General features: G+C 36.4%; 1 long non-coding RNA gene across 2 annotated transcripts; it reads left to right on the top strand.

The window, feature by feature from the left end:
* The first annotated feature begins 313 nt into the window (after nucleotides 1-313).
* Nucleotides 314-12,056, top strand: LOC124255398. 2 transcript variants are annotated; one of them, XR_006892679.1, is made up of 4 exons: nucleotides 314-712; nucleotides 4,075-4,181; nucleotides 5,690-5,772; nucleotides 11,613-12,056. It is a non-coding gene; the product is annotated as an uncharacterized LOC124255398 (long non-coding RNA). The 2 variants fall into 2 exon arrangements; XR_006892681.1 differs by having other exon boundaries at nucleotides 5,690-5,788.
* Nucleotides 12,057-12,825: the final 769 nt, after the last annotated feature.

Here is a 12,825-nt window from a genome sequence, read left to right as displayed (position 1 = left end):
GGCGACAGCTGTCGCCCTAAGGATATATTTCTGTCGCCTAAATATCTGCATGTCACAACTATGTTCATTTTCCTTAATAACTATTCCAAACTAGATGGTTGGATAGAGGGTCGTCTCAGGACCTTCGGGTGTGCTTCTTTTGTATTTTTATAAAATTTCAGTGCTGTTATTGAAAAAACAAAAATATCATATATATAACGTCTGCGACCTTTCGGCGACACGTGGTTTTCTATAAAATTCTCTAACACATGGATATATGTTCAGAAATAAACAATGGAGAAATTATTGTCTAAATATATACTCTTGGGTTTTGTACAGTTTTTTCAAATATACACATCGTCAAGTGTTCAGCATAACATCACTGTTTCGCTCGCAGTACCTTTCGGCGATTTGCCTTCACGCTCCTGTGCGTCAAAAACGTGAAAGTTCAAAAGCGGCAACGTCGAAATGAACACTTAGCTAATAATTCAATAATGTCTGTAGATATTGTGGGAGCTGACAGACAAGACTAATATGCCACCAAGAACACGTTTAAATACTTAAAACATTTCATTCTTCGATCAAAATAACAATGTAATAATCTGTAAATAAATTGAATTCATGTTTCACACGAAGGCCCGTTCACGTTTTGTGTCAAATCGGATCCCCTTTGCTACAGTTTTCGCGCACTACACGAGGTGACTTGGCAGCACAAAGCATTGGGAAATGCATGGTATGTATCGTAATCGGAGTATTTTGTTGAAAACAGCAGCATGTACAATTGTTTCAAAGGCGATGCCTGTCCCATGACACAATCTATTTCAAGATTTCTCAACTGGAAGAAACTGTTTGCTAGTAACTTGATCGCAATTGTGACGTTTCGTATCATGTTGTTTCTTGATCCTCACCTAGGGTTAGACTATCGCTTAGTGTCTGAATATGATTTTTTATATCAACAAACAAACGCATTATAAATTGAAAAGGAGCCCTGGGAAAACAGAACTTGAGAAAATCTAGACTTGCTTCATTTAGGGCCTTTAGCATTGCAGAAAGGGCAAGGCAGTAGGAAAATAATATTGTGGTTCAGGGGACTGTGACACAGACTACAGGGTACAGTAGTTGGCTATAAGTGAGTCATCATTAGTGAAATTTCCATAGACTTACATGTTAATTAGCTGTTGCAAGAATAATTTTCATAAATTGAGTAGAAGTTTGCAAACATCTTGGAAATCATCTTCAGCTACGTGTACATAATTTTCTTTCATCTTTTCATTGATTAGTTATCGAATGACACCTGATTAAGCACCATAAATACAACTTTATTTTTATCTATCCCATAGACATGTTAAACCTGATTGGTATGTCTAATATATTTTGTTTAAGAAGTTGCAGTCTTCTTAATAATCCTCGGAAAATTGAAAGGAAATTATGTGTACAAAGCTGGTAGATAAGTGCTGAAAGCAATTCCACCCAAACTAAATGTATGAAAATTATTCTTGCAAGAGTTAATTAACATGAAAATCTATGTGAATTTCACTATTGATGACTCACTTATGGCCAACTACTGTAGATCCACAACCGAAAGAGCTAATCACAGCTGTATGATTTTATGTTCACTCAGTGGGTGAAATTGACCTTTACTTTTAGGTGCAGTTCGGTGCGACAAAAACCCAAAACATCTCTCATTCTGACGCCTGATATTCAGGGTATCAGACTGACTTTTGCACTGATATATTGTTTTCTTATTTTAAATATATATCTACCAACTAATAGATAAATAAACCACCAAAACAGTCAATAACCATTACTAATTTCAGGAACTAACCAAATCTGTAAGACTTGATTTCAGTAAAATTACTTGTAGGCCAAATGTAGACATAGCATAACACATTACAATGGTTTTATCACCCACACTGCATATTCTGACCATGGGGTAATACTCATTGACATGGGTTTGCTCAAATAATGAGCTGATAGTGCAGTGTTGAGGAAGACTTGTAGTTATAGTTTCATAATGGCACTCTCCATTGTTGCTCTTTGCTGTTTCCTCTGATAGCTGAACTACACATTTTTATATCAGCTACACATTTCCTAAATTGTTCATGCAAAGGAAATATGCATTTGCTCTCTTGACCATAATGTGTTTCAGTTACATTATTGATATCAAGAGTTTCTAACTTTCAAATATAGCTTTTGTACTCCTGCTTTGAACCCTGCTCCTTTGGGTGTTTATGTGCAGTCTATCTCCTCCACTGGTCTATCAGAGTGAAAATATCAGTGTATAGTGATGAAATGTATATGTTGCACCATTTTCATGCTAATAATAATAATTATCTCCATATGAGTACAAAGATTGTAGCCTACCACCTTATTACCTACAAGTAAAGGCTGTCTGGGTCAAACTTTGTTTGTTTTAGTAACCTGATACATTTTGTGGCTGATTATGACAAGAATTTCTAATTACCAGAAAACACATTTACTGATGCTGAGAGATCCCAAAAGATAAAAACTTTTCTTGCATTTGGCCCAGGACTATAACCATGTCTGTCCACATGCCACTGCCACTCAGCCAGCATAATTATGAGCAATACATCCTCCCACTCACAGGTTACTCAACTGACAACCATAAATGTTGGTTACGTTGTATTTTTCTGCACTTGGTCCAAACTTGATATAGTTTCAAATGCTAGAGATTATCCACTTCACTGGTGCACTTGAATCTGTTAATTCAATATTGTGCATGAATACAGTCAGAATTCCCTTTTTGAGCTTTCATAATTCCATGGCAGCTACTCTTATCTTTGTATGCTTAATGCAGGGACATTTCCTCATTTCAAAGTCTAAATCCTGTACATTGTGTAACATAGGAAAGAGGGTAAATACCAGTGGACAGGATAAGATTAACTGAAAAATCAAGGATGGATCTCACTAAACACATTAAGACATGTTATAACTTATTGGTTGGTCAATAGACCAACTGTTCCTATGCAGGGATATGTTATTAGTCTTTTATGGTTTTTAAGTTCCCTTAGCAGTCAAATTACATAAAAGGGTAATTTTGTTCAAAGCGGGTGTTTCTTAAACAAACTATTTCTCTTTTAAAATGGAGGTGAAGTTTAACATTTCTTTCAGTACAAATTGTAAGAATTAAAGCCTCTTCCTGTTGTAAGTAACCTTTACAAAGCCATAATAACAGTTTCAGAAATGCCTCTTTGATGCATCTATTTTAGGTAGTGTGCTATTCATCATTGGTCCATCATCGGCTAATAGTTTGCATTGTCGACTAACACCAACATCTCTGAACAGCACTGGGCAGACAGTATTGATATAAATCATAGAATCGATGATTATTATTATGAATAGTAAATTAAAATAAACCTGAAAGAAATCAACATTTTGTATTACTTGTGAGTTTTACCTTTATGCATGGATGACTAACAAAATCCTGAACATGACTTAGAAGCAACCCATGAATAAAGACATAACTTTGTATATTGTGTGAGTAAAGTGAAACTATGATATTATGGGTATTCTTTAATTCCAATCAAATTGACTTGATGGCACAAGTTTTTCCTTTGGTCACCCTTCAACTCAAGATCAAAGTTGACATAGACTGTAAAAGTCAGGAAAGATCTAGCCTGTCTCATAGTTCCTGAACTGCATTATTTTTACTTCCGTCTATGCCTTTCTGCAATGATAAAGACCTAATTTAAGCAAGTCTAGATTTACTTAGTTTCAGGAATCTCCCATCTCACTGGAGCTCCTTTTCAGTTTAAAAGGATTATTTTGATTCTATCAAAATTATATATATTCAGAGACTAATTGCTAGTTTCGGATGGTCCTGTTAGACATGGAAATCCTATCCAATCCAGTTTATGCCTGGTAAGTTAATTTTATTTTACAATGGTTTCTGAATATGAAACATTGTAAATTCATAATGTATGTATGTTGTTAGGGTGATAACTAAATCATGTAGAATTTTAAATACTTTATCAGTTCAGAAGAAAAATATTATTTCCTAAGCTCAGTTTTGAATTTAAGTTCATAATCATTTTGAGAATAATATTGTTAACATTTTAATGTTACATAATACAGACAACTATGAACGGGACCAAGACACGTTGAGCTTGGCAGAGGAGAAATGTGATCTTCAAATTGCAGAATCCGAGGGGGAGTCTCAGGCATTCCAAAGTGAGGAAGTGGTAGGTTATGTGATCCAGAGATCAATACCTTCATGTTACTAGATTTAAGTTGTGAATACCAATTTTACAGCTTTGTTAAATTTATTTCTACCTTAACTAGGGATGTCGCTGATACATAAGTTTCATGAATCGATACGCGTATCCACGATACTCATGACATGATTCGATATGTATCATGATACCTATTTTCGCTGCATTATTGTGTAATATTAGTTACATTTTGAACATCAAATATTTTATATTTTATAAGCGTCCTTGAAAAGATCCACGTTTTCTATTCTCAGAGATTAAAAGTTCTAATTTCCCATCTTTGTGTATGAAAAATAATCATTTATAACTCTCATAACATAAAAAACGTGATACAATTGCAAAATGTGAACGATACATATTAAAACATGTTTAAATCAATACTTTCAAAACTAAATATCGATAGAGTTTTGAATGCATCAATGATTGTATCATCTTAGAAAAGTATCGATGTATCGTGGCATTCCCTAACCTAAACATTGTTCTGGCCTACCTTTAGAATTCGGCACCACAAACTTGCAATACCCGATGAAGTAATGCCTCATGAATCTTTGCAATTTGTTTAATCCTTCTCAATATTAGTACAGTTATCTTGAATGGTTGTGTGCCGATCAGTACCGAGTGCAGCAATACATGTTTTAGGTATTATCTCAATACAGGATCTTTTACTATTCATAAAAGTATCAAGCAATTCAAAATGGCCAATAAGAGATTAATTAATAGACATGGAATAGCATTATATACAGATAGTCTGTCTCTGATGACATATATGAAAAATTTAAAGAAAAACTGTATATACTCTCATAACAAGCAGTTCCAGACAAGTATTGTGGTTCTGATCATGGAAATCTTTACAGAAAATGTAGAAATTTTGAAAATTGGCATAATTTGCTCTTTTCAAATATCAATAGGGTAATTTTCAACATTTTGAAGCTTTTCTATTGACTTTTGCACTTGATTGATGTCCAAACATTTGCAATTCAAAAATTTATCCCTGCAATAATCATATCTTTTATAATAGAGATATCATTTTCACTTTTAGGTTACTATGTATTCATATCTTACCACAGTTTTATAGAGAGCTTATGCGTGTCGTGTTTCGTAGTGCACACAATTCAGAAAGGATTGGCATTTTTCAATACAGAGTATACAAATTAACATATTCCCTACATTTTGTTGTTTGTCTGTTGTCAAACTTTCAATCTTCCATCGGATAATCAGGTGTATTAAAGTTCTGACACCATTATGTTCATATCACTTGGAATTGGGTTGGGGGTGGGGATGGGTGGGTTCTCAATTAAATTTGTTTTACATAATTGTATCAGGTGTTTAAATGGGTTGTTATCAAATGATTCATGTAATTGTTGATACATTTGCATTAATGTTTTGGTGTCTTTCATACACAGGAAATTCAGCAAATGAGAACTGAAGACACCTCTATTCCATGATAGCAGATACATTTTATTTGTTTATCTTTTCAGGATTCAGATGTAGTATCTGTGAGAAAGTACTGACATGTAAAGGTGGATATACTGTTCATCAGCAGATGACTTGAAGTCAAAAGGTACCACCAGTTTTTAGTAGTGTCTTTCTAGATATCAAGATAGTGAACACCAATAACATATATCATGATACAAAGTCAAGAATGTGTTTATCTCGACTGCTTTATGATATCCCTGGCAGGTCATTAGTAAATCAATCAAGCTAAATTCCATTGTATGCAACTAGGATGTGTGGTCTAAAGGTCTGTGTTGATGATGAATAGGATGTATCTTGTTGACCATCGGGCAACTTCTATATATATATATGTATTAATATTCAGCAGAATGTTGGGTAACACATCATATCTGTTATAATCACAGCCCATTGGGCAACACATCCCATCTATTATTTTTACGTACCTTTGGCCAACACATCCAATCTGTTATTTTTACAGACAATTGGGCAACACATATATATTCACATCAGACCTTATCAGAGGACCTTTGGGCAACACATCATATCTGTTATCAGCTGACCTTTGGGCAACACATCATATATTTTCAATAGACCTGTGGGCAACACATCATATAATCAGTAGACCTTAGGGCAACACATCATATATATCAACAGTAGACCTGTGTGCAACACATCTTATATATCACGAGTAGACCTGTAGGCAACACATCTTATATATCACCAGTAGACCTTAGGGCAACACATCCTATATATCACCAGTAGACCTTAAGTCAACACATCATATATGTCACCAGTAGACCTTTGGGCAACACATCTTATATATCCCCAGTAAACCTTGGGGCAGCACATCATATATATTACCAGTAGACCTTAGGGCAACACATCTTATATATCACCAGTTGACCTTAGGGCAACACATCTTATGTATTACCAGTAGACCTTAGGGCAACACATCATATATATTATCAGTAGACCTTAGGGCAACACATCTTATGTATTACCAGTAGACCTTAGGGCAACGAATCATATGTATTACCAGTATACCTTAGGGCAACACATCATATATATTACCAGTAGACCTTAGGGCAACACATCTTATCTATCACCAGTAGACCTTAGGGCAACACATCTTATATATCACCATTAGACCTTTGGGCAACACATCTTATGTATTACCAGTAGACCTTAGGGCAACACATCCTATATATCACCAGTAGACCTTAAGTCAACACATCATATATGTCACCAGTAGACCTTTGGGCAACACATCTTATATATCCCCAGTAAACCTTGGGGCAGCACATCCTATATATCACCAGTAGACCTTAGGGCAACACATCTTATATATCACCAGTAGACCTTAGGGCAACACATCTTATATATGACCAGTAGACCTGTGGGCAACGAATCATATGTATTACCAGTATACCTTAGGGCAACACATCATATATATTACCAGTAGACCTTAGGGCAACACATCTTATCTATCACCAGTAGACCTGTAGGCAACACATCTTATATATCACCATTAGACCTTTGGGCAACACATCTTATGTATTACCAGTAGACCTTAGGGCAACACATCATATATATTACCAGTAGACCCGTTGGCAACACATATATCACCAGTAGACCTTAGGGCAATACATCATATATATCACCAGTAGACCTTTGGGCAACACATCATACAATCAGTAGACCTTTGGCCAACACATCTTATATATCACCAGTAGACCTTAGGGCAACACATCATATATATCACCAGTAGACCTTAGAGCAACACATCTTATATATCACCAGTAGACCTTATGGCAACACATCTTATATACCACCAGTAGACCTTAGGGCAACACATCATATATATTACCAGGAGACCTTAGGGCAACACATCTTATATATCACCAGTAGACCTTAGGGCAACACATCTTATATATCACCAGTAGACCTTAGGGCAACACATCTTATATATCACCAGTAGACCTTAAGACAACACATCTTATATATCACCAGTAGACCTTAGGGCAACACATCATATATATTACTAGTAGACCTTAGGCAACACATGATATATATCACCAGTAGACCTTATGGCAACACATCTTATATACCACCAGTAGACCTTAGGGCAACACATCATATATATTACCAGTAGACCTTAGGGCAACACATCTTATATATCACCAGTAGACCTTAGGGCAACACATCTTATATATCACCATTAGACCTTTGGGCAACACATCTTATGTATTACCAGTAGACCTTAGGGCAACACATCATATATATTACCAGTAGACCCGTTGGCAACACATATATCACCAGTAGACCTTAGGGCAATACATCATATATATCACCAGTAGACCTTTGGGCAACACATCATACAATCAGTAGACCTTTGGCCAACACATCTTATATATCACCAGTAGACCTTAGGGCAACACATCATATATATCACCAGTAGACCTTAGAGCAACACATCTTATATATCACCAGTAGACCTTATGGCAACACATCTTATATACCACCAGTAGACCTTAGGGCAACACATCATATATATTACCAGTAGACCTGTGGTGAACACATCATATATATCACCAGTAGACCTTAGGGCAACACATCATACAATCATTAGACCTGTGGTCAACACATCTTATATTGCCAGTAGACCTTAGGGCAACACATCATACAATCAGTTTACCTGTGGTCAATACATGTTATATGTCCCCAGTAGACCTTAGGCAACACATGATATATATCACCAGTAGACCTTAGGGCAAGACATCATACAATCAGTAGAACTGTGGTCAACACATGTTATATATCCCCAGTAGACCTGTGGGCAACACATCTTATATATCACCAGTAGACCTTAGGGGCAAAACATCTTATATATCACCAGTAGACCTTAGGGCAATGTATCTTATATATCACCCATAGACCTGAGGGCAACACATAATATATATTACCAGCAGACCTTAGGCAACACATGATATATATCACCAGTAGACATTAGGGCAAGACATCATACAATCAGTAGACCTGTGGTCAACACATCTTATATGTCCCCAGTAGACCTAAGGGCAACGCATCTTATATATCACCATTAGACCTTAGGGCAACACATCTTATATATCACCAGTAGGACTTAGGGCAACGCATCTTATATATCACCAGTAGACCTTAGGGCAACACATCTTATATATCACCAGTAGACCTTAGGGCAACGCATCTTATTTATCACCAGTAGACCTTAGGGCAACACATCTTATATATCACCAGGAGACCTTAGGGCAACACATCATATATATCACCAGTAGACCTTAGGGCAACGCATCATATATATCACCAGTAGACCTTAGGGCAACACATCATATATATCACCAGTAGACCTGTGGTGAACACATCATATATATCACCAGTAGACCTTAGGGCAACACATCATACAATCATTAGACCTGTGGTCAACACATCTTATATTGCCAGTAGACCTTAGGGCAACACATCATATATATCACCAGTAGACCTTAGGGCAACACATCTTATGTATCACCAGTAGACCTTATGGCAACACATCCTATATATCACCAGTAGACCTTAGGGCAATGCATCTTATATATCACCCATAGACCCTAGGGCAACACATCATATATATATTACCAGTAGACCTTAGGCAACACACATGATATATATCACCAGTAGACCTTAGGGCAAAACATCATACAATCAGTAGACCTGTGGTCAACACATGTTATATGTCCCCAGTAGACCTGTGGGCAACGCATCTTATATGTCCCCAGTAGACCTGTGGGCAACACATGAAATATATCACCAGTAGACCTAAGGGCAACACATCTTACAGTCAGTAGACCTGTGGTCAACACATCTTATATGTCCCTAGTAGACCTAAGGGCAACGCATCTTATATATCACCAGTAGACTTGTGGTCAACACATCATTTATGTTACCAGTAGACCTTAGGGCAACACATCATACAATCAGTAGACCTGTGGGCAACACATCATATGTATTATCAGTACACCATTGGGTTACACATCATATGTAGTGTATATACCAAACTCTCTGTAGTTCACTTGACTACAGTCGAATGTAATCAAACTGTGTATCCCTAAAGAGGCTGTTTCACTGATCAGTTTGTAATCTAGGTATATCATATGGGTAAGTTGGGTTTGGTTGTCACACTGTGCACTCAGCTGTAGTACTGTGCACTGAGCTTTAGTATTAAATCATACATACTAAAGGGTTAAGATTTCTTCCTTGCAGTCTGTATTGACTGATGTCAGTTATGATTCAACACTTCAAATGATATGTGTCACCTAGATAGATAAAAATTACAGAAATGACAGATCATGTTTGTATTCTACAGTGTCGGTACATACTGTATGTTTTCTAGATTTGTGGGTTTCATTGAGTAGTCAATGCCAAAATTGTTTACATTTCAAACTTCAAGCTGAACTTATGTGCTCTAAATGTAATTTCTGTTTATCAAATACACAACAAAACTCTTAAATCTGAAAACATACCATGTCTTTTTTTCTAACTAGATAACTAACCCTTAGCCTTTAGCAGTGCTAGAACTTGGCTGACATACTGCTGACATATGTCATCAACTGGTTCCAATTGCATCGTGCATGACATGTAGGAGATTTGGAGAAAAATCTCTCAGCCAATTGTATGCAGAATTTTATGAAGTTTGGTTTAGAAGTTAAGCGAATCAGATACGTTCCTTTTTTTTACATATTTTCAGTTCGGACCTTTGTTATACAAAAAACTAATGCTGCCATTTTTGTCAATCAAAATGTTGTTTTAATTAAAATGTCTCTTTTGTTCAATTACTTTCTTGTTGCTTTGATTATTTTATCATTGCCGTAATAATTTCTCTGTGTATATACCAAAACATGTGTATGTTGCTGCATATTAATATCGTCAATGTTTTGTTTCGTCATTATTTCACTTGTTTGATAAACACTAAGCAATAAAGTTAACCAGTATCTATCTGGACATCCTCCCACCTTTCCCTTTCTCTGTGGTATTCAGTCTGTATCTGCTTAATGAAGCGCTTACTACTACTAGGGTTGATGGGCGGAGGGGTAGCCTAGTGGTTTAAGCGTTAAGCTTGTCATAGCTAAAAACTAAACTCACTCACTACTAGTGCTGACCCTCATTTCACTCATAGACAGTGGCAGTCACTCCCATTCAATTTTCAGCCATGTTACCAGATTAAAGTTTCCTGAATACTCAAGGCTTCATCTTTATAGAACTATTTCTATTCTACGTTATAGCAAACTTAATTTAATGACTATAGATTGTTATATTGTATATTGCATTGATTAGAAACTAACATATACTACTCACACTTTGCTAAGGATCACATAAAATTCCCAACTATACTTACACATAGATTTATAATTTGAAATTGTATACATTTAAAACTGGATAAATAATACTATAGTAACCCTTCTTTAGGCAAACAGCTACTTTAGTCTAACCTTATGCACTTGATACATGGTTAACCATAAAAATGGTTTTAATGGCACCAATCAACCATTTTGCAAATCATGGAACGAGTCATTTACAAACAAACAACACCTGTCAATAGCAGGTATGGGATCCACAAGATGAAATGACATACTGAAACCTAGGATCCATGCTTACAATAAGCTTAGATATTTAAACCAAATTTGATCCCACATTATAGTTTTCTGTTGAATCAATGATTTAATTCATAGCAAAGCGTGAATTGTATATTTAGGCCACAAGTCCTCATAATGATAACAAATTAGCTAAATCTTAAAATGGCAAATGTTTACTTGTCCTAATAAAACCTTAAGTTGGGGAGTTGGGTAAAGACTATAGGACTAGAAGCTGAGTGATGATACTCACTGTACCTTGATGTTTTAGCATAATTTTGAAAACTTTGTTATATTTCAGAAACGGAGACCATTCAGTCATTTCTACAGATTTCCAAGCACGAATGCTCTTATGTTCAGCTGAGAAAAAAATGATGAACAAGCAGAAAATACAGCAGCAAAGGACAAGGAAGAGATGGCACACATTTTAAGAATGAAATTAACTTAATAAATATTCAGATCATTTCTAAGGGATGTTACATTTGGGAATTCACTTTTCCAGTATAGTACAGATACTAGTACTTTGCTGGTAGAGGGTGGAGTGAATCCCTTGTGTGATTTGAACCAACCCTCTAAAGGTGAAACACCTTATCACAGAACAACATTGTTAGCAATTTAACCTGACAAATGTTAGTCAAGGTCTCGATCAGAGAAGTGTAAATGCCACAATTACAATTTTTTGCAAAGTTATGCAAATAAGAATGTCAAAACTATTTGGTTTAATAAATAGTAATTATTAAACTTACAATTTTTTCTTGTTCCTATCATTGGTTCGCACTGGGGTGGAATGTGGCTCCATTTTCCATGGTGGAGTCTCCGAAGCTGATTTGGAAAAAATAGGGGTATGGGGTGGTAGCACTTGTGGATCCAGTGCGGTGATGGGCTGTGTTTAGATGGTATTCAGACCAGACATCAGGCAAATATCGGTGTCGGAGCCCCAGTTTATTCAGGAGTCGTCTGGTATGCCTCAGTGTATGATAAGAATACTGGAATAGTCCTGAATGGCTCAAAATGGGCTGCGTTTAAATGGTATTCAGACCAAATATCAGGCAAATATCAGTGTCGGAGCCCAAGTTTATTCAGGAGTCGTCTGGTATGCCTCAGTGTATGATAAGAATACGGGAATAGTCCCGACTGGCTCACAATGGGCTTTGGTTAGGTGGTATTTAGACCAGACATTTGGCAAATATCCGTGTCGGAGCCCCAGTTTATTCAGGAGTCGTCTGGTATGCCTAAGTGTATGATAGGAGAACCGGAATACTCCCGACTGGCTCAAAATGGGCTGTATTTAGATGGTATTCAGACCAGACATCAGGCAAATATCCGTGTCGGAGCCCCAGTTTATTCAGGAGTCGTCTGGTATGCCTCAGTGTATGATAAGAATACTGGAATAGTCCTGAATGACTCAAAATGGGCTGCGTTTAAATGGTATTCAGACCAGACATCAGGCAAATATCAGTGTCGGAGCCCTAGTTTATTCAGGAGTCGTCTGGTATGCCTCAGTGTATGATAGG

The sequence above is a fragment of the Haliotis rubra genome, unplaced genomic scaffold (genome assembly GCF_003918875.1).
Source record: "Haliotis rubra isolate DU_JTF1 unplaced genomic scaffold, ASM391887v1 Scf1154, whole genome shotgun sequence".
Taxonomy (NCBI): Eukaryota; Metazoa; Mollusca; class Gastropoda; order Lepetellida; family Haliotidae; genus Haliotis; species Haliotis rubra.
The sequence above is the reverse complement of the archived record's forward strand: the minus strand, read 5'-3'. Positions and strand labels throughout refer to the sequence as shown.